We start from the raw sequence: 26746 nt of genomic DNA, 5'->3' as shown, positions 1-26746 counted from the left end.
CGCCGTCGCCTGAACCATAGCGGTTCAGAGGTGACAACATTGTCTTTGATCTACAATTGTTGGGGTTAAAAACTGCGATCACGCCCAGTCGAGGGACAAAAGCGTTCTTGCCCAGGCGGGGCGTTTCTTGCGAGCACCGCCAATATACAATACACTACGCTTACCAGAAAAGGAAAAAACAAGATGCCGAAAGCCCTCGAGTAATCGAGTTAAACTCATGCCTAGCTTTTACATTGATGCCTCCAGTGAGGTATCAGCTGGTAACGATGGGGCTTAAACGTCATTTGGCGCCGCCTTTATAATGGTATACATATGCACAGCTTCTTCTTTACAAGCATTTACCGTAAGAAAAACACAAGGGCTGGTATTCAATAGCAACTCGATAGCAAATCTCAAGTCACATCAGGTATGGTCAGTCCATTAAGACGGTATCTAATTCATGCAACCTTTAAATTAAAATATTTAGCGTTTCATAGAGTTTATTGCTTGCTTTTTGCTGCAGCTTCGATTCTTTTGCCAAAAAGCGTACCTAGGTACTCAGGCAAAGTTAGCCACCATCTAAGCCAACTGGCATCACACCAGATTTCATAGGTGTCGGTGACTTTTGAGTAAGTAATGCGCAGTGCCGACCAAAGCACCTGTGAATATTGACCATATCACAGAATGTCAGAGTAAAGCGAGTCAGGTGAGGCTCAGCAAGACTATATCAGTCCATGCCAAAATGCGCCAGCTACACTACGTCCGGAGCATGGAATCCACCCAAGGAAAGATATTCTGAAATTCCCACTGAAAACCGTTTGTAACATATTAAATGAGTGTACTTTTTGCTGACATGTCTTCGCGTCATGTTTGCTCGGCTTCTGGCACACCCCAAAGCTCGGCATATGACATGCCCAGAAGTCATATGAAACATGACTCAGTGCGTTGTCAGGGCAAAACTCAGACAAATAGCTGCACTACATCATCATAAATTTGGTATTTGCCAGTGCCGTTACCGCACTTGTGTTCAACGGGCGGAAAATTTAGTACAGACCACCATCCGGCCCTGCATTTCTTCCACTCGCAATGTATTTTAAAGAAATATCACAGCAAATAGGGGAAGTGGTGATCTGTATTGCACGGGCACTATCGACCGTACTGTGGTGTGTTCCGGATGCGCGTGCTCCTGCGTGGCCCTATTCCTCCAGCAACTAACCATTATTCTTGACGATAACGTTGAGTCCAAGATCTGTGTGAATGACATGGATGTGTCCCGCCGAAGAAAACCTCGTACAAAGGGCTGTGATCATCATGCCGATTTCATGTTGAAAATTGAGGCGAGTCCAATTATTCAAAACCCTGCGTATTTCTTCACCAACCACCTCTCTCACATGACTCGAGCAGGTCGACATGATAAAGCACTGCAAAACGCCGAGCGAAGTGTTGTTACAAATGTCCAGTGAAAGCAGCTAGCTACTGTCATTATCATCATCATCATGCTATTACTATCAACCATCGTCAAGTCATATCAACCTATCGTCAAGGCCTTTCTGGTCAAGTGACAAGAGTTTATAAGATAAAGTATATTGCATGCACACTACGTATGCACAGAGTATACGCATGCATTAACTTCGTCTAACTAACTCAGTCTAACTTTGTAGCCATATGATGGGACAGATGACAACACTGACCACGGCAGGTCAGTACAGCGCAGCATAGCGCGAAGCACAGGTTGGGATGTCGGACAGGGAAAGACCGAGAAAAAGGCAGGGCAGAGGACAGAGCGGCACCAAGGACAACGCAGGACCGGAGGCAGGATTTAGCACAGGACAATGCAGGATGGAGCACAGCGTACGGAATGGAATGGGGGGGGGGGGGGGGGAACGGAGGACAGATTACTTAGGGCATAGGCAGAGGGGCAGAGGGCAGACGGTGGGACTGGTGAGAAGACGGAGGGCGAGACAAAGCAAGGCCGGTCTTATCCTGTTCTTCTTCAGACGGATTTTGTCCTGCCTAGCTCTGACCTGTCCACTTGCCTACCCTGTTCTGTCATTTCCTCAGCGTTGCGTTGCGTTGCGTTGCGTTGCGTTGCGTTGCGTTCTGTGCACTAAATACCGTAGTGAAAGTAATGTCGGGTAAAAGCGTGGGCGGAGAACATTATTTGCAGCAGAATAAATATCGGGTATATATTTTGAAAGCACCCATTTTGCCGCGTGCCGCTAACATCGCTTATATTTATTGGTAAGTAGTGTCTTAAAAAGAAGTGTATATATATACATATATATATATATATATATATATATATATATATATATAGTAGGAAGTAGTGGTTTTTCATGAAGTAATGTCGTAACACTCCCGTCGGTAGGAATTTTTGTCCTGGCACTAATGTCGTGGAGCCTCCTAGAAGTGCGCGAGCGGCGACACGTCCACGTATGTGCCTCGCTACGGTGGCAGCCGCTACCCTGGGCCGACGGTGGCAGCCGCTACCCTGGGCCGACGGTGGCAGCCGCTACCCTGCGGCCGACGGTGGCAGCCGATACCCTGGGCCGACGGTGGCAGCCGCTACCCTGCGGCCGACGGTGTGGACGTCCGCCAAGTGGACGTGTGGATTTTCGGCTGTCACGGTGCCGTGGTCGGTTACAACCGACACTGGTCCCGGCTTATTTGATGACATCATGTCATGTTTGATGACCGGCCGCTTAGTCTGCCTGGCGTGGCGGTATAGTTCCGAGTTCCGAGTTCGAAAAAGGTTAGTAGTTCCGTGGTTCCGAAAAAGGCGCAGGCACCATTCTGAGCTCTTTTTCCGAATTGCGGTACGCGAGATGCCGATATTTTCCATATACATGTAGTTTTCAATAGATACCGACGTTTGGCACGTGCCATTGTGTGAGGCGACCGATGTTCCGTCTTGCAGAGGGGCTTGTTTCTAGCGATTTGAAAATACATGTTTGCGCAGTACCTCTCGGTTGCGTTGCTGACTGAAGGAAGAAGCGCGAGTAACGCAACCTTGACTAACTCGTCAACAGTGGATTCTTCACAGCCAGCACTGTAACGTTACGTGAACAGCCGGTTGATAAGAAGATCGCGGAGTGTTAGTGTCACTAGTTTTACATTTTTAGGCCAAGTTCATGGCTGGATAAAGCAGATATCTTTACGAGCCCGGCGGAAGGCCGACCGAGGCATGATGCCAACTACGACAAAACGGGAACTGCGTACCTTCAGCGGCTGCGCACATTTAGGCGAGGTTATATCTTTAAAACCGCCAATCACAGCACCATCAGGTTGTCAACGAAGAGTAGTGCACTTATTTAAAGGTTATTCTATCACGTTTCCAAGGCATCTCAATGAAACCTGTTTAATCAGGTGGTACATTTATGCAACACTGCGCCATTCCGACTTTTTCACCTCTTCACTTGACTCTGACACCAGACAAGTCATTGTTCAAAATTGCGAGAGAGAAATCACGAAGAATGTCGGTTGGAAACAAATGCATACCTCAGCGACTAGGTGTCACAGAGACATGGGAGTGACTGATGCTGGCGGATGAGAAAGAGGATAACGGTTCATACCGAATGCTTGGGTCGATACGCACAGACTATCGTACGTATCGGCAAGATCTCGGCAAGCAGAGTGGGTTGATACGTGAAACCAGCTTCACGGTGTATGCGAATGTGCCGCCCTGCAGATCATTAAGCGATTTAAGAGTCTCCGACACAAAGGTGCATTAGCGACGAACCGGACAAGCAGCCATTGTCACGATTTCCGAAAAATGGCCTAGTATACAACACAGTGTAACCTTAACAGCTCGGGCCTTGTTTCGATCCATAGATTTTAAAGAATTTATATCGATGAACAGTTTATGCGTATATTCGTAAACATATCGCATAGCTTATGGTGACCAATATGAAAATATAGCAAAATTCCCCACACATTTGCAGCAATCACAAAAAATGTTACCTCTTCCAAATTCATCTCGCATCGTCACTCATTCGAATGCTTCCGTCTGACTGCACTTTACATTGCTTTTGGAATGGAGGGCGAATGCCCTCAAAACTTAAGCCACCGGAAACTAATATAAATGATTATATATGAACTTATTTATGACCTACCGAAAACAACGGAATGATTTAATTCGTACACTTGAGCAAACGCACAAGAAACTGAAGCAAGGTACGTTTGCACTTGCATATAGCAAACATTATATATACATGTGCATGTATGTGCGAGTGTGCTCATATCAATGCGAAATTCTTGCACGATCTCCTTGGGTGCACCGTGCAGTTCTTGTACATGTCCCAGACAAACTGACATGGTATTACGTCAATAGAGCTTAATCATGCGTTTTGACGGAACTGGGCTCACGCGTAATGCGAGTTGACATAAGCTGAAACCGCAAACATGTGATCTGTTATCACATTTTGTATCATCGTTATGTAATATGGATGTGTGGATGGTTTTGTCATCCCTTTGCGTGCTCCGAACCTCGCCGCAAATAATGCGTTTAAAAGTTGCTTACCATGGTAACAGCATGCTGCTTTTATTTATATATTCTGGTGCCAACACCACCTAACAGGACAGCGCATGTGACGCGTTGTCGGTGATCAGGCGCGGCGCCTGCTGAGCCCGCATGCCGGCGCCACGCGACAGGTGCGTGACGTCACCAGCCGCCCACCGGCAGCCGTGTGTGGGCGCGGTCGGAGGCCTGGCAGGGATCGATGGAGAGGCTGGGTCGAGGCAGGTGGGATCAGTCCGGCGACGGCGGGCGCGGGCTCACTGCTGACCAGCTCCCACGTGCAGACGATCTGTCACAGGGGCGCAAGCATTTCTCTCCCCGTCCTGCCGAATTTAAAGGACGGGTGCCACTGTTGGATCTACCACAAAAGTGTTCTCCGGTGATTACCCAGAATGGGTAGTCACTTAACTGCACAAAAAACATGGCAACTTTTTATCAAGCTTCAATGCCGCTGGAGTGCAAACCATAATACTTGTTCCGTAAGCGGTGTCAGACCACTCAACACGCGACTACCCCCGTTCGTGCACTCCAATGCCCGATCGCTGGTCACCGATGATTGAAAAGAACATACGGATTTGTCGCAGTGCATTGCGGCTTCACTTTGACGCCTCTGAAAAGGTGAAACTTTCATCATCCATATCAAGCATTGGAGCACTCCCTTGTGGCGACGCAATGAATGTGAAGAAGTGTGTGATTATTCGCCGAAAACGTTTTTATCGACAGTGTGCTGCATCTTGTATTCATAATCAAAGGTGCCCCAGTGCTCAGAGTTTAAAGCCTGCATCATCGGCAGGCATTCTGAACATAACTGTAGGCATTACATAGTGTCTAAGATATCTATGCTTCAAAATGTGCAAAGCAGGCGTTCAATCAAATCATACAACAATCAAACTACCTGCAACTATCCCCTATTAAGTTAACTCTTAGTATAGCTATGTGAGTACCATAATATCCCTATGAAGTTATACTCTGAGGGTTATATTTATCATCTTGACATATTGCTATGAGATTACCGTTAACGAGTTCACCAAATTGTTGTTTGTTCCGGAAAGCAAAGGGTTGCTGGCGGTAGTGTTAAGTCTGTGACCTTCATTTACCCCAACGAAGTCAAAAAAAGAAATCTGTTGACGTTTTTCCGAGAAAAAACACCTAGTGGTTTTGAGCTGGATCTGGCCTCTCTCAATGACCCAGGATCAATGTAATTACTTATAATCAGAATGTCAGTTATCTAGGGATTTTATGATCACACTATAATGCCAGTTATCTAAGGACAAGGATACTTAAGGAACCATCCCACAGTTGTATAAATCCATCCAACACTCCGATGTCGCAAACATAATCAACAGTTCCCGGGGTGTTGCTTTCGCCGACAGCAGATCTGACTTTGACCTGCTATAGGTCAGCAGCCTTACAAGCTAACCTTATTTCGTTATACTACAGATAAACTACTCAATTTCCTACAGCTGTACAAATTAGAGTGCGGCTGCGCTGCGCCGCTCGCAAACCATTTTGGAAAACATTTGTGAGTCAAAGTGCCACCCCTGCCACCCGAGTGCGTGTTAAAACGCGCATTGCACACAGGTGGGTAAAGCATGCACTTCTGCACTTCGGGTATTCCATTACCTAGAATAGCCTACAATCTTCAGCTATTCTAGTGCCAGCAGCTATACAGTAAAACACGTAGGTATGCCTCACAGTTCAGAAATTATTCTGAATTTCTTGTGGGCCAATGTAACCCTCCGCCCGAGCACGTATTGAAAAAATCTACCAGATAGGGTACCACAGCTGGAAAGCCGTTTGGATTTAGATTATTCAACAAACTTTAGAAAAATAAGCGTAGCGTTGAGGAAAATGGGATTTAAATACATAATTGTGTATCACTGGGGCGTCAAGAAAACGAAACAAAAAAGTAACTACTCTGTTACGGTGTCACTTCAAAATTGCACTAGATTATTAAGAATAATGTGATGCTCCAATATTCCAGAAGTTGGTCATGGTGAGATATATATCATGAGAACCACATAGATAAGACTTCTTTTTATCTTACAAACATTGTCAGCAGAGACAGTCTCTTCACCAAAATTTAGGTAAATGCTTTGTAAGTTAAATGCTGTCGCAAGCTAGACCTTCACGCACGCGGGGCACAGCACGGGCACGTCCTGCAAGATAGTTGTACGAGCAGGATGTAGGCCTCATGGTCAACATGAGCACTCTTGTTCTTTTTGACGGTAGAGAAGAAAAACAAAACGTTTCATGAGTTTCAAGCCGGTGCAAACACATGAAAACAGATGTTCACGTGGATCACATAGATACACATTGTCCAAACTTATCCTATACCAAAACATTTTTCGTTATTGTCATGCTTTTTACCATGACCTCGGATCTCAGTTATGAGCCCAGTCATATATGCGTTGCTAAGCTCAAGTTACTACACCCGGGGCCGAAGTAAGCTGGGACTCGCAAGGGGAGTGGATCGGCATTGGAAAGCTGGGTGAGATGTGTGGAGCAATAACGCAATCACGCGAACGCCTTAGTGACTTCAGATTGTCGAAGTAATGTTATTAAGCAACAAGCTCCTAAACATTTCCACCTCATTCATAAAACTCACAAGAATCACGCAAAAATCCAGCGAAAACGATTCATTTCCTCATTCATTGGCGTTTGTACTCGATTTCTTGTCATTTTCTTCAGAGGAGCGTCGGTTAAGTCTACAGCAGCACGTGTGCCAGAATCATCACACCACTGAACGTCCAGAGTGACGACATAATCCAAAGCATTTGTCACCAGAGCCATTGGTAGGCAAGCCGGCGACGACACCAACCTGTGCCGAGCGACCACCGCGTGTCGGCTGTGGAGAAGCCGTCGCCGATGCCCCAGCTGGAGGTCAGCGGTGACGACATGAGTCCGACCTGCTGTCGCAGACTGCTGCCACTTGAACGCCGTTTCTTCCACTTGGCGCGCCGGTTCTGGAACCAGACCTGCGGCCAGGACGCCCCCGGGCCGCGTGAGCGCCTCGTTCTGGTACAGGGTGGGGCTGGTGCGTCCAGCATGCCTTGCGACGGGGCAGCGTATTAATTTTGTCATCTCTACGACAAGACATGCGTAAGGAAGGTCGTAAAATGTTCAGCAGTGACGGCTTTAGCGTCAGACTTAATACGAAGCATAGCATGCTTCGGAGACGATGGCACTACCATCCTGTTTCGGCAATGAGAATATCTCTGTTACATGCCAGGCAAAAGTACGTTATGACGTGACTGTCCCACGCTACCCTGACCAGTACAGCCAGCTGTCGTCACACAAGGGACCGCACTCACGGGTCTTGCTAGGGACGGATCGGGGGTCTCAGGGACGAGAACACGGAGAGAACCTTCGTGACTGCGACACGCTGAAGAGACACATGTGTCTACTAGCTAAGCTAACGGGGCAGCAGACATATGGTGCGATCGTGGTTTTCAGCACCCATCAATGCGTAACATCCTATGCACGAAGGGTGTTCACCGACCGTCTCTGCTCTAGTACCCGCACAAATGGGATATTTGTCGTCGGCTCACGTTTGTCATCAACGCGGACATGCACCGCACATTGAACCTGCATTGGCGTTGTCTTGTATGGCTCCTCATAAATGAGGGGTTTGTGCAATAAGAGCCATGCTCTACACGCATACTGTCTTCTACCAGTCTAGCAGAAGTGGTCATTGAAAATAACTGGGAGGACTAGCATAAGTGAGCTTACGCATTAATGAAACTGATCCCAAAGAATGCGTAATATGACCTACCCGGTGCGCCTAGCCGGCGCGCCCAGTCTTTACGAGCCAACAGGAATCAATTGCATTACATGACATGCTGCCTAGAATACTGGCATTATTGCACACTGTCAAGACCTATGTGGAAATATCAACAACAAAAAAAATAATCAAATCAAAGCCAGATGACATCCGGCGCCCCCGTGCGGAGCGGCGCTGTCCGATCGCGGCAAAAAGGAAGATAGCGCGTGAAACAGCAGGGAACTGCAAATTCGGCGTGTTTAGTTGAATATGTGTCCAATGGTGTCAAGCCCTTGAGGAAAGTAATCAAGTTCATCAGATTCACAGATGGCCGTCGCTCCGGCGTTCTGTGACACGATCAACATGTCCGCGTTACTGCACACCATGCCATACATGCCACCACCCGCCCACTCAGGCCCCGACCGACCGACAGTCCCGGCAGTGCGACCCCGTCACGCCGCATGAGGGCAGTCCCCGTCACACATCCGCGCCAAGTCCCGGCGGCGGCGGGGGCGGTGTTGTGCGCAGCGGCGGCCCCTGACGTCTGACGTGTACCGTCAGCGGGAGGGAGACGGGGTCGTGCACGCCGGCGGGCCAGTGACGTCTGACGTGTACCGTCAGCGGGAGGGGTACGATGTCGTGCACGCCGGCGAGCCCGTGACGTCTGACGTGCGCGGTCAGCGGGAGGGGTACAATGTCGTACACGCCGGCGAGCCCGTGACGTCTGACGTGTGCGGTCAGCGGGAGGGGTACAATGTCGTACACGCCGGCGGGCCAGTGACGTCTGACGTGCGCGGTCAGCGGGAGGGGTACGATGTCGTGCACGCCGGCGAGCCCGTGACGTCTGACGTGCGCGGTCAGCGGGAGGGGTACGAGGTCGTACACGCCGGCGAGCCCGTGACGTCTGACGTGCGCGGTCAGCGGGAGGGGTACGAGGTCGTACACGCCGGCGGGCCAGTGACGTCTGACGTGTGCGGTCAGCGGGAGTCATCCCGCTCCCCTGCCCAAACACGGCACGCCGAGTCAACACCGCGCCGTAGCCGGCGGCGCCTGTTTTACGACCGTCTGCGACAGGTGGCCGCTTCACACCTCACCGGCGCTGAGCGGCCCGCCAGAGGTGGAGAGCTCGCATCTCCTCGGCTGTCTGTGGCCCGCCAGAGATGGAAAACTCACGTCTCCACGGCTCTCAGCGGTCGGCGAGAGGCGGAGAAATCACATCTCCTCGGCCGGCGGCCGGGGAGGAGTGCCTACGGCCGGCGAGAGATGGAGAACTCACATCTCCTCGGCTGTTTGCGGCTGGCGAGAGGTGGAGAAATCGCATCTCCTCGGCTGTCTGCGGCCCGCGAGAGCTGGATAACTCACGTCTCCACGGCTCTCAGCGGTCGGCGAGAGGCGGAGAAATCACGTCTCTTCGGCTGTCTGCGGCCGGCGAGAGGTAGAGAACTCACATCTCCTCGGCTGTCCGCGGCCGGCGAGAGGTGGATAACTCTCATCTCCACGGCTGTCTGCGGCCGGCGAGAGGTGGAGAACTTACATCTCCCCGGCTGTTTGCGGCTGGCGAGAGATGGAAAACTTACATCTCGCTCAGCTGGTTGCTACCTGTGTGAGGTTAGCTTACACTTTCCCCAGCCCTACTGATTATGAAAGGCGGGCAACTCATGCCTGGCAGCTCCTCCGCCGTCTGCGAGAGGCGGCCACCTTACGGCTCGCCTGGTCCCCAGTGGCAAGAGAGGTGTCGACAACGCGCTCAAAGTTTTGCCCACTTGAGTTTGTAAGAACAGGCTGACAGCGCAGACCTACGCCCTGCTCTCTGCGGCCTGAAAGGGGCTGTCAGGATACAGCTTGTTGGCCCTTGTGGTCTGCGAAAGGTGGACAACCACCTGCGGAGCTCTGTATACTTTTGGGAAGCAAGCTGCATTCTCAAAATGCAACGCCGTTGGTGGGTCCTGAGCAACCACGACACTTACGCCCTCAAACATTTCTCATTAATTGACTGCTTTTCAGAACATTGACCAGGCGAGATGTAACATGCGATCTCATGCAAATGGATGTCGGTGTTCTCTGGCGATTGGCATATCATGAGCCATCACTCTACGAGAGCCCTACAGCTAGACCCCCGAGAGCCCATTACCCCCGGAGACACCTAAGGTCTCCTGGAAAAACCTTTGGGCAGTTTTGAGCTTTGTGCTGAGATTGCATGCACCTGAGTATACATTATTGTTGCAATTATTATAATAATGTGGATTTTGTAAGTTCACGGCTTATGATCGATGCAATGTTTTTCAAAGTTATGTCGGTAGTACTTTGCTGAAAGCAACAATTCATGCTTGCTTCTCGCAGGAATTCGCTTTTCAAAAAAGTCTTGATCTTATTCTTCTTTATATCAGTGTTCAGTACACTTCTATCACTTAAGTGACATTTTCAAGATCCAATCATCGGCTAGGCCAAATTTTAACAATTATGACCGAATTTGATCGTTTAAAGTAAATACGATTTAAGCCTCAATGGCACATTTCGTACGTATCTGAAAGGCTTTTCGAACCTAGTTCACTCCTCTGACGTGGCTTGTTTGTTTTTGATATAGCTTAACGAACAAGTTCAATAGCTGCCTTCACTCGTTTAACCTGATATGATATAGCTCAGGTCACGTGTGTCGATGTTTACAAGTAAATACCTAATAGAGCCTTCCACGAGCTTTTCAACGCAGTTTTCTGCGCTGAAGGTGCATGCTTAGTTTTTTAGATGACAAGAGGCGTCTATAAAGTACTATTTTGACCTTTTTGACGTGTTTTTACCTACCAAAGATCACAGTCACCATTGTGCAGCTATATCCACATCACGCAGTTTAACGAGAGCTTTGCAATATCGTTTTTCGTGAGGCGTTAGGGGCCCGTCCCCCTTCCTACAGTGGGGGGCAAAGGCGAAAAAGACTACCGTAGGGCGAAAGTGAAAATTGATCGAGGTAACAAGTGTTCAAATGACATTGTACATTCGCGTTCGGCACGAATACGTTGAGTGTCGAAGCAGCAATCTTCTATGAATGGAAATACCAAAAGCGAGTCAAAGGTACATATATAGGTACAATACACCAATGCCAAGTAATTGTTTTTAGAAAGCCTTAAACTGATGTTGGAAATAGCATTACGCTTTGCATAGGCTTTCCACAAAGCGAGACAATAAAAAACAATGGTGCTCTTTTTACTTTCTTATTCAAAATGTTAGATGAACAGCACTGTAAAGTTCAAGCAAAATAACGCCATGCGAATTTTTCAAACGGAAGTGTTTTTTTCATGCGTGCCATGAAAGAATAATAGGTATGAGCACTTTTTACCCTTTCTGTATGCTAGTTATGTTTATCGGGCCAATGCTAGTAGTAGTGCATAAAATTGGCAAACCAACATGCACCGCGACACACAATGCACTCTGCAGCTTAGTTGCACACATGTACAGTCGTGTGTCTCGTTCATTTCTTAGTATATTTGTATATGCCGCCTTGTGTTTTAAGCACACAATGATGATGTGGGGGCTCCATGCATGCGACGGTGTCGTTCCCACCGCCACTGACGCTCTAGTTCGTCGATTGCGAACCTCCTCTCAGGCGCAGCACAGCGCGCGGTTCTAGATAGGGCGAAGAGCACGGACAGGAGCCTTCACACACAAATGCAAATTTCAGTTTTCGATTGCTTTGTCTAAAAAAGCATTTCAGAGATATATGGCATCGTATAACAGTCCGTTGTTGCATCAGATTGAACGATTCCCTAGAAATTGGCTTCGCTGAAACCATGGCCTGGCTTTGACCTGCCATAGGTCAGCGACCTCACAAGATGCATCTGTTTTTTCACCAAACGATTCGCTATTCAATTTTCTGCAGCTATGCAAAATTTGGCGTAGCTACGCCGCGCCGTTCGAAAACCATTCTGGAAAAACCTGGGGGGGGGGGAACTTGACCCCCCCCCCACCCGAGCGCGTGTTAATCAAAATTCAGATCTGGAAGGCCCCATGGTTGAGCCAGGGGCCTTCACATACAGGGGCCAGGGGCGTACACATGATTTCTCAACGGAAGGGGCTCAGCCTAAAAATCTAATTGAAAGCCGAGTGTTGTAAAAGGACATTGTGTGTTTCCAATCCTATTACTTTGATGCGTCTACCTGGAGCCTTAAGCCGTCAACATTCAGTCACGTACATATATACATGCCATAAATTTGATAAGGAGGGACACATGGCCCGGGGCCCCGATGGACGTAAGGCAATGGGGTCTGGGCTAGGAGGCCCTTAATTGGGTTCAGGAGGCTCGTTTCTACTTTTTCGCTTTCTGAAGGGATACGTTTGCTAGATCAGAAAACCTCCCCTGTGAACCAGTTCCACCTTGCTTTGAATCACGAGATCCTTTTGGCTCCCTTTCATAAACGAGAAGGCCACCGTTAAGATTAGGATGACGCGGATGACGCGGATGATCAGATGACACGGTCAGCAACATTCGATCGATAGTGTCTATATGACCAAAATTCTGGATAGCACATTTACTACCTGCTTCTCGTCATTCCGTACGGTCTCTTGCCTGTTTAAAACATTTTAGCTGATTGCGGATCATTGAAGCTTAAACCTAGACATTTGATCTAGTGCCTGTAAGAACTATTCGGTTGCAGAATTTGCATTGAAATTGAATAATGTGCCTTCTTCTCAACAGCAAAGCTGATGAAAAGTAAGCTACCCTTAATCTTAAGCCAAATCCGAAATTCTTTGCGTACCTTAAGCGCGGAAAAAGGCCGGTGACGTTTCTATCATGCAAATGCATATCATTGTTGCACTGAAGATACAAAGGTGTCCGTTATACCCTTCTTTGTGCGATGGGAGTTTGAAGCTCAACCCCAGTGCTGGCGGCTGTGGTCCATTGCTGTGAAATTCACTGCCTTGTTCGTGCAATGTACTCTATTTAGCCGCAGACCACCGTACTTCAGGCCTATATCGGGGGTTCAGAGGCTGCAATTTAAATAAGCAGACTTCCTTTCAACGAAAAGTTTGCTTAAAATGGAGCAACGCTTGCTTTTGACGCAAAGCCCCAATGATACAAGCGCACGCCCCACGCGAACAAATGAGTACCTGCTCGTCACGTCGTGCGCACTCCCTCACTCTGTTTCGATCCAGCGACGCAAGAAGGCATTTATTTTACTCATTTAGTTTTAAGAAGGTGAAGTTTTGACGCACTCACAATTTATTCCGCTTTTAACGATATTTCTTTTTCTGCTCGCGTTTAAGCAAATTCCTTTTTCTGTATCGCTAAGCCATATGCCTATAGGTTTTTGATATGTGCCTATAGGTTTATAGGTCATAGGCAAACAAATTGATGTGGTTCATTAGATGATAAGACTTCAATGGACTGCCATTGGAGTGCTGAAAACATAAGCTTAGCCTACTTTTGCCCGAAATCTCGATCCTCTGGCGCATCCCTGGATGAACAACGGAAAACAATTAGTTGTTACTTGGCACAAAAGCATCGTCATTGAATTGTTGATCCGAAATAAACCAAAACAAAATAATTATCACCTTTTGGTAGGCACGAATTTTGTAGTCCGTCTTGTCACATAAATGCGAAACTGGACTCCCTATTGCATCACCCTTTCCCAAATTCATAACATAACGCCTGCCTTTTTTGGAATGCGCACCACAGAACGCAAAATGCATGCGCTGTGAACGCCTGACATCCCGCCGCCAGTCTCCCGTCTGTCTCCGTAACGACATGCGTTCTTATCTCTGGTCTCAGCAATGGCAATGCGTGCCTGGTTCTCGGTTTGTTTGAACAATCGTCCGACCTAATGCTAAGGCTGCAGTTATTCATTCCACCCGGTTATCGATGCAAAATCAATTCAACAGCTATCACACTCGCACACCCCCACCGCATATTCTAATCGTCAGCTCTCCTTCGTTGTTCGTTCCAATTCGTTTTGTTCAGCGCCGCGCCTGCCCCTGTCGTCCGTCAGTTGAGGACTCATTGGCATGCAGCCGGTGGCACGGCAACAATTTGTCTCCGGGGAAGGCCATGCTAGTCGGCGCCCAGCCCACGCCCGCCGTTCGGGGATTGCGCGGACTGACGCGGCCTTAGCGGGCCAGTTATTAGTGCGCCACGGAGGCGCGCCGTCGGCCTCGGCTGGAGGTGACACGGAGCAGAGAAGGGCGCTGGCTCGAGACCGAGCGTGCGGGGCCGACGCCGCCGAGAGACCTATCGGGCATGGTATCCTAGGGCCGTGTACAGCGCTACCCGCCCTGACGCAGCAGAATGGGGGGGGGGACACAGCTGCTCGGCGACAGTTCAGAAATAATCAGCAGCGTGTGCATCAGGCAGCCGCGGTAGGCTGGACGGCGCCTTCCCTCGGATGATGTATCCCGTGGGACACACTGGAGAGGGCGCTCAGTCGACGGTGTTATTTTTTACGGAATAGACCATGACGCCTCGCCGTTCGGCGTGCATCCTTGACGTGATCCTTGGACGTGACGCGTGCATCCTGGACATCCTGGGCCGTGAGCGTGGCGGTCCTGTGACATAGTCTGTGGCGGTTCTGTACAAATGCCTGCACACTGGCACGTGCCAAACGGATAATGCCTGATCAACACAGGCATGGCTTGGGTTCTCTGTCCGTCCGTTGTGGGCTATGCCACTCCTCCCTCCCATCAGTTTGCGTCACGAAATCAGTGAATCAAGGCAAGGGTTACGATGCGATAACTGTGCCATTGTACGACCTTGGTGTTAGACGCATTAAAGGCGAGTACGCTCTAGTGAAACTTTATTCTGATAGCGTTAGGTTAGTTGCGTTATGGCCAAATACCTTGAGCAAAACTTGCAACAATTCTGTCTTCTAGAATTCATCATAATTTCAAAAGATGCTTGTTGGAGTCGCAATCACCCGCCTGTTTAAGGAAGAATGCAATAAAAAGCCAAATTAGTGCGCCCCGATTCCATAAGCCCTTACAGGAAACTTCACGGGGCTGGCATGTCACTCTCAAGGAACACGGAAGAACGCAGACAAACAAGGAGAGCTTAAGATACAGTAATTAGTTTTTGTTGTTCAGTGCTGGAAGTTGATCGTGACAATCAAATATGCTCCCAAAAATTACGCGTCATACAGGGCTTGCAATGGTTTAATGGGAATGATTCTATATTTCAAGATAATGAAATAACCATGGGATGCAATAATAAGATCAATTCTAACTATTGGTAGTACTTTTAAGTGGAAAGGACTACTCTATCCAATGCATTTTCATCATTTAGTAAATATGCACATGTGTAATTTTCAGTCACGGAGCCTTCGTATAATGTTGAGGTGCTGGCAAACTGGCCGTGCAAAATTGGCCACCCTAGCACTCACTTGCAGTACCTAAATCTCTCGAGGGATGCCCGTGGCGGGGCTGGAGGCGTTGCTGAACTAAATATCGTTACATGTTCGGATTCTGGCCCCTTTCTCCTGTTGTTCTTGCATATCTATCCGTGAGTTTTAGGTGATTACTTGCATTCACGTGCTCGATTATGGCGCTATTATTAAGCTATTCGATTCAAGGTAATATTCCCTAGCATTATCCATCCGCGGTCCATGTTGACAGACTTGGGTCACCAAAGCTTCGGAGACTGTAAGACCGTCTCGAACTTCCACGACGATTTTATGACCACAGCATTGGCCACCAGCTGTCTTAGAGAGCTGCTAGCCGTGTTGAGGGAGAGCTCATTGACCTGCTCAAACTTGCTGAGGCAAGGCTACCAGGACACTCCTCATGACAGAAGCAGTTCGTGCATCGTGCATGTCATGCGGAGGTCATCAGTCACCGCACAACACTCTTAGTTTAGAACGAGCTTGGCGGTCCCAGTGATCGGCGCCCGTGCTAACGCTGGAACACTGCTAGTTGGCTGAATAGCAGATCCCTGGCATAAAATGCATCTACCTGCCATTGATTTTGATTGCGACTGGACTTTTCTTTCATTGCCATTGGTAATCATCACGCTCATTAACTGCAGCGGATTGAGCAAATAACTCAACTGTGACAAGACACGTAAGTCAGTTCCACTGCTTGTGCATTTGGAATCCCTATTTTTTTTGACAAAACGTTGTCCGTCTTGAATTTTGGGCAAAACACGTTTGTTTTATAGCTTATTGTATTCTACGCTTATCTCGCTTTCCAAATTTTGAAAAATCCAAAGCATGATCAATGATGCAAATGGCAGCAAAAACAAGAGACTGTGAAATAAACCGAGCTTTCACTGATGCAGCACCATTCGTGTCTACCCATTCCCGGATCAGCCACTTTGACATAATATTTAGGTACTTGTGAAAGACATAGAATGGTATCGAACTTTCTAGAGCACAAAAATATGTGCATTTTAAGTGGCACAATACCATGCTGCAGGCGAAGCAAGGCAAGTCACAACCGCCCTGCCACAAAAGTCTTTAAGGACTCATCATGTGCGACATCATGCGACCAACACTTATTTTATGGCAGAAGAACACTTGTGTTTCCTTGAAAGGATAATTGCTATCAAAACAAAACAGTTCTTTGGTCTGTAGATACCCGGAAACCTACAGCGTAACCACCGGGCTCATTTTTTATCCTTTCCTTCAGGAATGTTCTCTGTCATACAGCCTGAACAAATTTTGCATATTTGCAGGCGGCACTCATGCCAGTGACAGATTTCCCGCCGCTACAGCTGATGGCAGGACATACAAAGGACAAACATCTAATATTTGGGTTTCACCGAATTTCTAAAAGCTGCTCATTGAAAGCAAAATTGTTCGTTGCCTCTAAAAGAGCTATCATTTATAAAATTTCATTTGCGGGCCCGATTCCTTGAACCATGAATAATATAATATCTTAAGAGAGAACAGTTCAATGACGTATTTAAAAGCACGGAGCTAGCAAATCCTGACGTGTTCGAAGCAAAACACGGATATCTTAGCTCTGTGTCCAGCAGGGATGGAAGATTTTAAAATACATTTGAAGTCAAGCACAGTAAGACTTCACGTCAGTTCCTAATGCATGCCACCCAATGGACGACGCTTGGGCTAGCAAAATTCGCACGACAACGCTCATCTCTTTAAGCAAAGGACTTCGGCTATATGGCCTACGGCTGGTGATAGATCAGCTGCATGAGCGTAACATTCTTAAGAGCTCTGGGACAATCACCCAAAGGCTTGGGATTTTGGCACGTGGTCTACTGCCATTGTGCAGTTAGAATTGTCGACCTTTATGTGACCACCGTTGATTGCGATCCACCGTTTACCTTCAGTCGCCCACCGAAATGCATACATTAAAACATTCTGCAAAGGACTTCGCCAAGCGTATGCTGACCCGTACGCTGATATTAACAGCAGTGAATTGTGTGCGCCCGCCAGAAGTGTAACTGAGTTAACGTCGTCCGACGTCATACCACTTCAATGTCACCAATTCACTGTTCACGTTCAGCACTGAACACGACGATGTCTGACGCCTATGACTCCCTGCCGGCCTCAGGCCAGATCAATTACAACATTTATCTTCGCCCAACATCCAATCCTGCCGCCCCCTGGAGAGCGGTAAGCCAGCCAGAGCATTACCATTCTGTCGCTGATGCCGATATTAGCCGTTAATGTCACCGCGGGGGGCAGTCCGGCCCGGGATCCCCCCGCCGAGTCCCCCACGTGCTCCGGGTGTCCGAGGGCGCGGCGGGTCGGTGTCACCGGGCCGCTACGGCCCGGGGCCGGACCGACGTCACTCGAGTGTGACGTCACAGCCAGCACGGTGATGGTCCAAGGGATGCGGGGTTGCGCAGAAATACGACAGCATGTTTTTTTGCTCCTGGTGCCCCTCGAAGACATTTCTAGGTAAAGCGGTAAAACGGTAGCCATGAACATAAACTGTCGCACAAAATCGCTCAAAACTCAGAGGGCGCGAACACTTTTTGTTCTAATGAGACATTGCTAGCAAGAGTGATTACAGCATTCAACTGTTCTCGAGAAGTTTCTGGACTAACACTAAATGGCAACACACAACGAACATTACCTGTGACGTGGATCAAGAAGCAACAAGAAAAAAAGGGCCGGTCTTGGAATGATACCAACCATGAATTTCAAAATCACGGGGCATGTACTTGTCTATCATCAACTGCCAGATAGAAAATGTCCACTGTATCCTACGAAAAGGGTTCATAAAAAGGAAAAGAGTTCTTAACTTGTCTGAACAGAGAAACGTTATATTCGCGGGAAAGGAGGAAATGCTTGAAAAAGTACTTGTCTAAAATTAAAGGTTACCTCAGGACAGTGACTCACATACTGACATGACCGCTGTCGCAAAACATGGCAGTAAGTGGCCGCTGCACACATAACGAATCGGCAGGCGTAATCCATGCTGTTACCCAAGCCATGCGGGGTACATTTAATCGAAAGGTAGAAGAATGCTTTCAATGCGATTTACATTCAGTCGAGAACAGTTTCAGCCAAATTTCAGACAGGAAGTCATCAAATATTGCACAATCTGAATCGGAGGAAATATATCAGACTGTAAACATCTTCATCTTTAAATGTTTTTTGCAGGTCATTTAAATCAAATAAAAAGGGAAGTTCGTTCAATTCCGGGAATCCTGCGCTTTAAAGCTCCACTAGCAGCTGCCTCCAAGGCGTCCGCATTGAGGATGATCCTCAGTGCCGACCACAAAGAATCGGTGCCATTAACCATTGGAGAGGAGTATATCAACGGCGACGACGGTTCCGACGCCGCTCGGGCCGCCTCGTTAACTTGGATGAAACTTTCCGCCGCTGGGCCGAACTTCCCAGCCTATTTCTCGGACGGCTGGCGGTAGTTCACCAAAGAACGGGGCATAACTCTCCCCACACGTCAGGTGCTGCCGCTCCGCCGCGCTAATGTCCGCCCAATTCCCTCCCATATGTTACCATTCCTAATCTGGTTTGGGCTAAGCGCGCCTATAGCTCAGCGCTGTTTTGCGGAAGCAAGCTGGCGCGTCAACGGCAGCAGAGTCTTTCACAGTAATGCAAGTTGTAACGCGATTTAACGATGCAGATGGACACTTGAGACGAAGAGAAAGAATCGGTGATGGAGAGGAGTGCAAGGAATGCTGTGTGCTATGACTTCTTGTGCTGAACCCAATACACGACAAGTTAATGGTTCTGATTCCGTGGCAGTAGTTGCGGTGCCAGTTCGCCGTGAGCACGAGTGGCTGTGAGCATAGGTGAATATTTGCCTTTAGCCAGTAGCACTGCGTTGAAACATGGAATATTCTCATGAAAGAGCCCACGGTTGCTTGGTGCCATGTTTACATGGTACATCAGTGCCATCTGGTAGATAGAACGCCAGTTGTTTATCACGAGAGCTCACAGTACCGAAAACCCACAGGTCATGGCTGCGCCTGCTTATATCGACAATATCCCGTGTCCCATTCTTGCCCCAGCAATTGGGAGAAAGAAAAGCGGCTATATTGAATTGTTTTTTTTTTCTTCGTATGGCTAGGATGAATGACATTTGTAGGTGGCATTATGGTTAGAATCGTTACGGCAAGTCGCATGAGGGTATCAATCAGTGCTACACCAGGTCGAATGCTTCCTGGTTTTAAGCGGTCACCAATGGCGGGCGCATCGGCATGCTGCATTTCACGGCAGCATTATTAAGATGTCAGCATAGCAACTCCATATTTACAATTATTACACCCTTCAGAAAAAAGCACGCATTAATGAGACGTGACTGCCATTCGACGTAAAGCAGAAATATGTTAGATTAGCCCGACAGACATACATTACGCCGACTGCATAGGTAAGCCACTTCAGTAGCATTATGCTATCCAAAAAGCATGTTTTCACCAAGATGACCACTAGAGCAAAACAGATCATGCGTAACCCGACTGAGGGATGATAAGATAGGAATAAACGCGCATTAAAACGCCCCACCTATCCTTCAATCCAGTCGTTCGCATTATGACTCACACTCGGTGTGATACACTATCATGCAGTCCCCCGGTGGTGTATTTAGGACTCATTTGGAGGTTGTTTTAATTTGAAATGAATTATGACCCGTCCTAGGGGAGCGGCGGTCCATTGCGGGACCAGCCAGGCCTTCCAATGAGGTGGGAAACGGGGCGCGCGCACATTAGTCGAACAGCACATCTGCGTCCTAAGCCGGCCAGGGAGGGGGGGGGGGGGGATGAGGGGAGACGCCATGTGCAAGTACATCAGCGGCAACACAAGGCCTCCGTCGTTTAGACATGTCGAATTTTAGGACTCCAAAATGCGAAATTCGGCAAGTGTCGCGTTTCTGCAGAGTCGGTAACACATCCGTCACTTCACGGGTGATAGATGCGTGATGTGAAACAATAACGACAACCTGGCTTCACATCAGGTAAATGTGAAGATTGTTGAGAATTCTGAAGTCATGATACATTCGTTTTGCTAGTGCAGATCTCCTGGTTTCCATGAACAGCCTCAGGATCCAGAAAAACTGCATCGCGGACGACAAACAACTGCGCACATGAATGAGGAAAATAGTCCAAGCCGTGGTTGAACAAGCGGCTTTAGGTAGCTGGTAGCCGCTCGCTCAGAACACGTTCACAGTTTGGGATCCATTCAACAACAAAAACAAATCTTAAATATGCAACCGAGAGCCCACTGCTTTGTGTGATGGTACACGGATCAGCAATTTCACCAGACGAGAACGCAGTTTATTCCAACTGTTGGCGTTTGCATTGTGAGAAGTGCAATATTTGCCTGCAGTAACCGATCGATAACGAAGTCTCATCGCTCACTTCTTCCTCATCTTCAAGGCCCCTGAATATACATGTGTGCTATGAATATTTAGGTGTGGCAGACGTAGGTGTGACTCGGCACCATTCCCGCAGCACCTCGCTGCAAGAAGCCAGCCGCACCAGAGGCACGCTCTCGTGTCTCGAGGAACCAATCGAGCTGTCGCGACTCTGGGCAGCGTCCCGCCCGGCTCCGCCGCCATCTTAGCTGCGCCCTGCTGACGTCGGCCTCGGTCGGAGTCACGAGTCGTGACGCACTCCCGCGCCGGTCTCACTAGCAAACCAGGACTGTTGTGCCGGTCCGAATCACGAGCTTACCTCGCTCTCGCTCCGCCGGTCTCACTAGCACACCAGGACTGCCGTACCGGTCCGAGTCACGAGCTATGCCTCGCACTCGTTCCGCCGGTCTCACTAGCACACCAGGGCCGTTGTGCTGGTCCGAGTCACGAGCTATGCCTCGCTCTCGCTCCGCCGGTCCGCGCCGCCCATCGGTATTTGGGGGTCGCAGATCTAAGCCAGAGTCATGACTCGCGGTCACGCCGGTCACATGACCCTGCCCGGCCCGCGCAGTGTCCCCGCCAGCCTGGGACCTGTCGTGTAGGCTCACGCCCACTTCGGCTCGTTACTCACCATTAACGTCGGTAGGGAGAAGCTTGTGGAGCGCGTGGGCACCCAGCAGCCCCGGCAGGTGGCGCTCTGCAAGACCGGCGGGAACTTGCTTCGTGGCACATGAGCCAGTTGGGTGAGCTTCGTTGAGGCCCGCTCGCTCGCTTCCTCCCTCTCTGCCTATCACCGCTGAACGGACTAGCGCGTGGAAATGTATGTAGGTATGTAAGGGGGCGGTTTATGAAGGCGTTTCAAGCTGGCGGGATTGTCAATCGTTCCTGAGCCGATCAGGCGCTAACTTTGTCATCAGCACTGTCGTACTTCAGTATCGAACCTGCGCATTTTCTTTTCCCACTGATGTCTATTGGAAAGATCATAACCCGGAACAATTGCAAACCAAAAAATGACCAGTCTGAATAGTTTCGTTCGATCCCGGCGTGTGTTTGCAGAGAGGTGGATGGCCGGCGGGAAGACGGATCGCTGGAAGCTTGTGACGGCCCCGGTTCGTGAGTGGTGCCAAAGTTGCGCCAAGCAATCATGCAACGTTGGTTTCGTCCCACGAGTTGTGTCCCATTCTATGGAACACCACTTATATCCCATCCTAAGGATGGCTTGCTATTTATGAGGATTACACAGCTGCGACTGTACTGGCCGTACCGGCGGTTGACCGCTGACCACGTGAACTACTACCACCCTATGTACTAATCACACTTCGCGCATGTACCGGGGTGCAAAAGCAGCTGCAAAATTGCGGCTCCCATATATCCTAAAATATCGCGAGCAGCGGAGGATGCTCTGTCGCTAGGAGGCGCCATCGCGGCTGCAGCGTTTCTGGTGCGGGGAAATGGAAAGGTACGATCGGGGCATTCACCTTTTTACGCGCGTATTCCGCACGCTCGTGCACAATTTTTTCGCTACAAAAGGCCAGAAGAGGTGGGGAAATGTGAGAAACATGCGATCGGACTATTGTGACGTCATGTGAATGTGTCCTATCAGCAGCCAGTTGTTGATTCTCGGCTTCCAAATCGACAGCCGCGCAGGCATCAACCGTCGCATGAGCAAGACGGACGAGCTCGCCGTCAGTCCGAGCAGAACGTGCCGGGCGCATTTGTCCCTGGTATCAGCAAAAGCCGATCGATCACTCACTCCTTAGCTCACTCTGCGTGGCCAACACGTACGTGGCGGTCTGATGGCGAATGCTTTCTACATTGGTGACGTGTCGTCACTTATCCTGAGGAGCTGTCCGCCCAGCCAGGGTCGAGTGACTTACTGGCGCCACCCAGCCAGGGTCGGGTGACCTACTGGCGCCACCCAGCCAGGGTCGGGTGACCTGCTGGCGCCGCCCAGCCAGGGTCGAGTGACCTACTGGCGCCACCCAGCCAGGGTCGGGTGACCTACTGGCGCCACCCCAGACCAACGGGCACCCGCCGAACCTAACTCCAGCCAGCTGCGAGCCATAGAGCAGCAGAGAGTAGCTAACTCATCCCTCGACATGCAGTACCAACCTTGCTTTTGTTTTCCACGACCTTATATGAATGCCTAAACGTGTTGGTTATCGCGATTTCTTAAATTTTGCACTGCGACGTCGTTTACCCAACACCTCCTTGCATACTAAAGATCGTTTACTCTACCTAAGAACTTTGAGCTCATAATGCCGAAAAACCAGCGGCTGAAGGCTTCTCTTCGTTATATCAATTCCAACTCCTCCAAGGATGTCTTGCCCCTGATGGTAACTTCCTCTCTGGCATGAAGACGAAATGCTCTGCCCGCTTTGGCGTCGCTCTGATCACGTCTGAATGTCAGCAGCCTGACTGCAAGCGTGGGCGAGCATGTGATAACGTCGCATTGCAGGCTGCATCCACGGATGCCTTCTACAGAAGGCAATGCCTCGTGACCTAATTTCGGTATTTGCCTAATCACGTGTTTTGAAACAGTGCTGAACACAACATTGTGCTACGACACGTAGTTTCGCGCCACCTTTCGCTATGTTACAGCCGTTACCAGTCGACCGCAATGCAAACCCCTGCCGCCCACGTAATGCTCAGCGAGACGTCTTTCTCAGCTCGAGCTGTGTGCCCCGTGCCGTGCAGGCTGTGTGATCGCGACGGCAGACGTAGCAGTCTCGGGCCACACCGAAAGCGCTGCCACGGGCCAAAACGTCATGTTGACTCGCGGCACCTGGTCACACAGATGCTGTTTGGAGGCCTGTTCTTAAAGCGCCAGCGGACGTGCGGGGGCAATGATGTCCGGGAAACCGGGAGCCCCCGGCACGACACCCCATATGGCGTGCGGACCGGTGTGGCCAGGAGGCGGGGAACAGCGTGACGCTCTGAAGACCAAGCTAAACATTGAAGTTATGGAGGTAAATGGAAAATGAGATCCACAGTAGTGATAAGAGTCCTTGTCCAGTGCTAGACTGGTTACTGATTCCGGCTTCACACATCTCCTTTGTCGTTCATTCAAAATTTATGGAAATGGAACATCTTCGCTTTTCGGAATGTGACGTGAAATGGAACATTTCGCGTCACTAGTGAGTGTCTCGCGTCACGAGGGTGTACGTCCAGGGGCCCGTGCAAACAGCTAACGGTCAATGGCTCAGGCGCGGCGCTTTATGAGACCATGGGCCTCTAAGTCAGCTCCCTTCCTCTGGCGGCACGGCCTCTGATGGGACCACAGGCCTCTGAGTCAGCTCTCCTTCTGTGGCAGCACAGCCTCTGATGGGACCACAGGCCTCTGAGTCAGCTCTCCTTCTGTGGCAGCACATCCTCTGATGGGACCACAGGCCTCTGAGTCAGCTCTCCTTCCGTGGCAGCACATCCTCTGATGGGACCACAGGCCTCTGAATCAGCTCTCCTTCCGTGGCAGCACATCCTCTGATGGGACCACAGGCCTCTGAGTCAGCTCTCCTTCCATGGCAGGGCCTCAGAAGTGTCACCGGTAGCGGGCGGAGGGGCCGGACGACAGCGGCACCTGCAGTTGATCTCGGGAGAAATTAACGTAACCCTATGACGCAAATGGAAAGGGCCAACACGAAAATAACATTTTGTTCTCAACCCCCTCCACTTAAAATAGACGATACGCCATGGCAAAATCGCGGAACCCTTAAACCAGATTGGTTTCCGATGGGACCCCAATACCCTGAATCAGCTCTGGCTTTCGATGAGACCGCAGTGCCTCTGAACCGATGAAGGCCCCGGCGGGATACCGGGATTCTCCACATGTTCGACAGAAAGCTGTCCGTAGCCTGAACATCGAAGACCAATCGCCTGCGGGCCCACTGGCGAAGCAAGGGGCGCGAAGGAGGCAGCAGGGCCATGGCTTCTAAGACAGAGGAAAAACAGACAATTTTTCTCTTTACGATCGGCTTTCGGGCAATTCATACGACATTTGGAACTCCCCCAACCGCGAAAGCGCGCCGTTCGATCGGACTTCGTGCGGGCCGGGGAGGCGTGCGCGAAGGGCCGGCCGGCGCCCCGGTCGGGGAGGCTCCATTTTTGATACGGCGGCTAATGTGAGAGGCGTGTTGGGAGCGTCTGGCGGCAGCCGGCCGGTCCCCGAGCGCCGCCGCCGCCGCCGCCGCCGCGCCGCCGCGCCGCCGTCTAGCCGGGCAGCCGACGTTGGTGGCGGGCGGAGCGGCGGCAGCCGAATGGCGCCGTGTGGGGAGCAGAAGGCGCTCTCAGTTGCGGAAGATCAAGATTGCAAAACAAAATGCTAGGGCAGCCAAATGAAATATATGGGTCCGATTCTCTCCTTCAGTACCAGGTATCGGATTCAGAAGTGCTGTGCAATGATGTGATTGCCTCCTGTATGACGGCTACGGATGCATCCATGGCAAACTTTGTGCGGCCAGCAAAAAGGTAGTTACGAAACCGAAGCAGAGTGAAGGAGAGGAGTGGATCTTGATGGTGCAGACTGCGCCCTAATCGATGTTGATGCTGCCGTTTTATGGAGAAAACTTGGTGACGAACTTCGGTACAGTCACGAAGGGTTTCAGTAAACGAGTCTGTCCATCCTAACCGAAACATGCTGTTTCTGATCTCATTTCAGAGTATTGAGCTGGCTTCGGAAAGTAGGATGCATCGTCTGGTCACTTGGTTATTTGGTGTTAAGCTCTTTCGGCCAGTCATGACAATTTCTGGGCAATGGGATGAAGAGGAAAGGATAGCGATGGGACAAGAGTACATGCGCTTGGAGGACAATCCGCCGAGGCCTTGCTCTCTCGGGGACTCCCCTGTGGGGTGTGTGTCCAGCGTTCGTACGGAGCATCACCAGGGGGCACTTCGGCCCACTCCCGGCTGGCTCATGCAGCCTGCTTTGGACAAGCGGCGCGGCGATGCATGATAAAGCGAGAAAGATGATAAAATGGCGGGTACGTATTGCTCACAATATAGCAGATAATACCCCTGAACAGGATAAATCTCGTTCTCGTTGGGAAGCCCACGACGATCATTAGTTATGTCTAAAGGGACTTAGGATAGTAGCATCGTAAGAACATTCCCGGCATCGTTTGCACTAACAACAGCATGTCACAGGCTAACCAGACATAATTTCGGATGGCATATATTCATTGTGCATTTCTTCGTACGCCTCACGTTGGCCGAAAAATTTCATATCGCAGAATTTTTCGCAAATTTTCCGACACAGAGATGCAAATCTCTTCCCTCTTTCTATCGCGAGTCCCTGCACCCAAATCTTTGTGCGCAAAGTCTCTCTCCCCCCCTCTCTCTCTCTCTCCGCTCTGCTCTCCCTCATCCCTCTCTCCTCTCTCCTCTCTCTCCTTCTCTACCTCGCTCTCTCTCTCTCTCCCTATCTCTCTCTCTCCTCATCGCTCCTCTCTCTTCTCCTCTCTCTCTCTCCTCTCCTACTTCTCTCTCGTCCTCTCGCTCTCTCTCCTCTTCCATCTCTCGTCTGCCTTCATCTCTCTCTCCTCTCTCTCCTCTCGGCCTCTCTCTCTCTCTCGCGCTCTCTCTCTCTCGCTCCTCTCCTCTCTCTCCTCCTCTCTCTCTCTCTCTCTCTCTCCCATCCGTCTCTCACGTCTCTCTCTCTCTCTCAGCTCTCTCTCTCTCCCTCCTCCCCTCTCTCTCTCCTCTCTCTCTCCCTCCGCTCTCTCCTCTCTCTC

The 26746-nt window shown here is 49.9% G+C and overlaps 1 pseudogene; it reads right to left on the bottom strand.

Moving 5' to 3' along the window:
- LOC119102875 (homeobox protein orthopedia-like) overlaps window positions 1–26746 on the bottom strand; it is an 87663-nt pseudogene that overhangs the window by 3022 nt on the left and 57895 nt on the right.

The sequence above is a fragment of the Pollicipes pollicipes genome, unplaced genomic scaffold (genome assembly GCF_011947565.3).
Source record: "Pollicipes pollicipes isolate AB1234 unplaced genomic scaffold, Ppol_2.1 Scaffold_5724;HRSCAF=6776_pilon_pilon_pilon, whole genome shotgun sequence".
In the NCBI taxonomy this organism is placed as follows: Eukaryota; Metazoa; Arthropoda; class Thecostraca; order Pollicipedomorpha; family Pollicipedidae; genus Pollicipes; species Pollicipes pollicipes.
The sequence above is the reverse complement of the archived record's forward strand: the minus strand, read 5'-3'. Positions and strand labels throughout refer to the sequence as shown.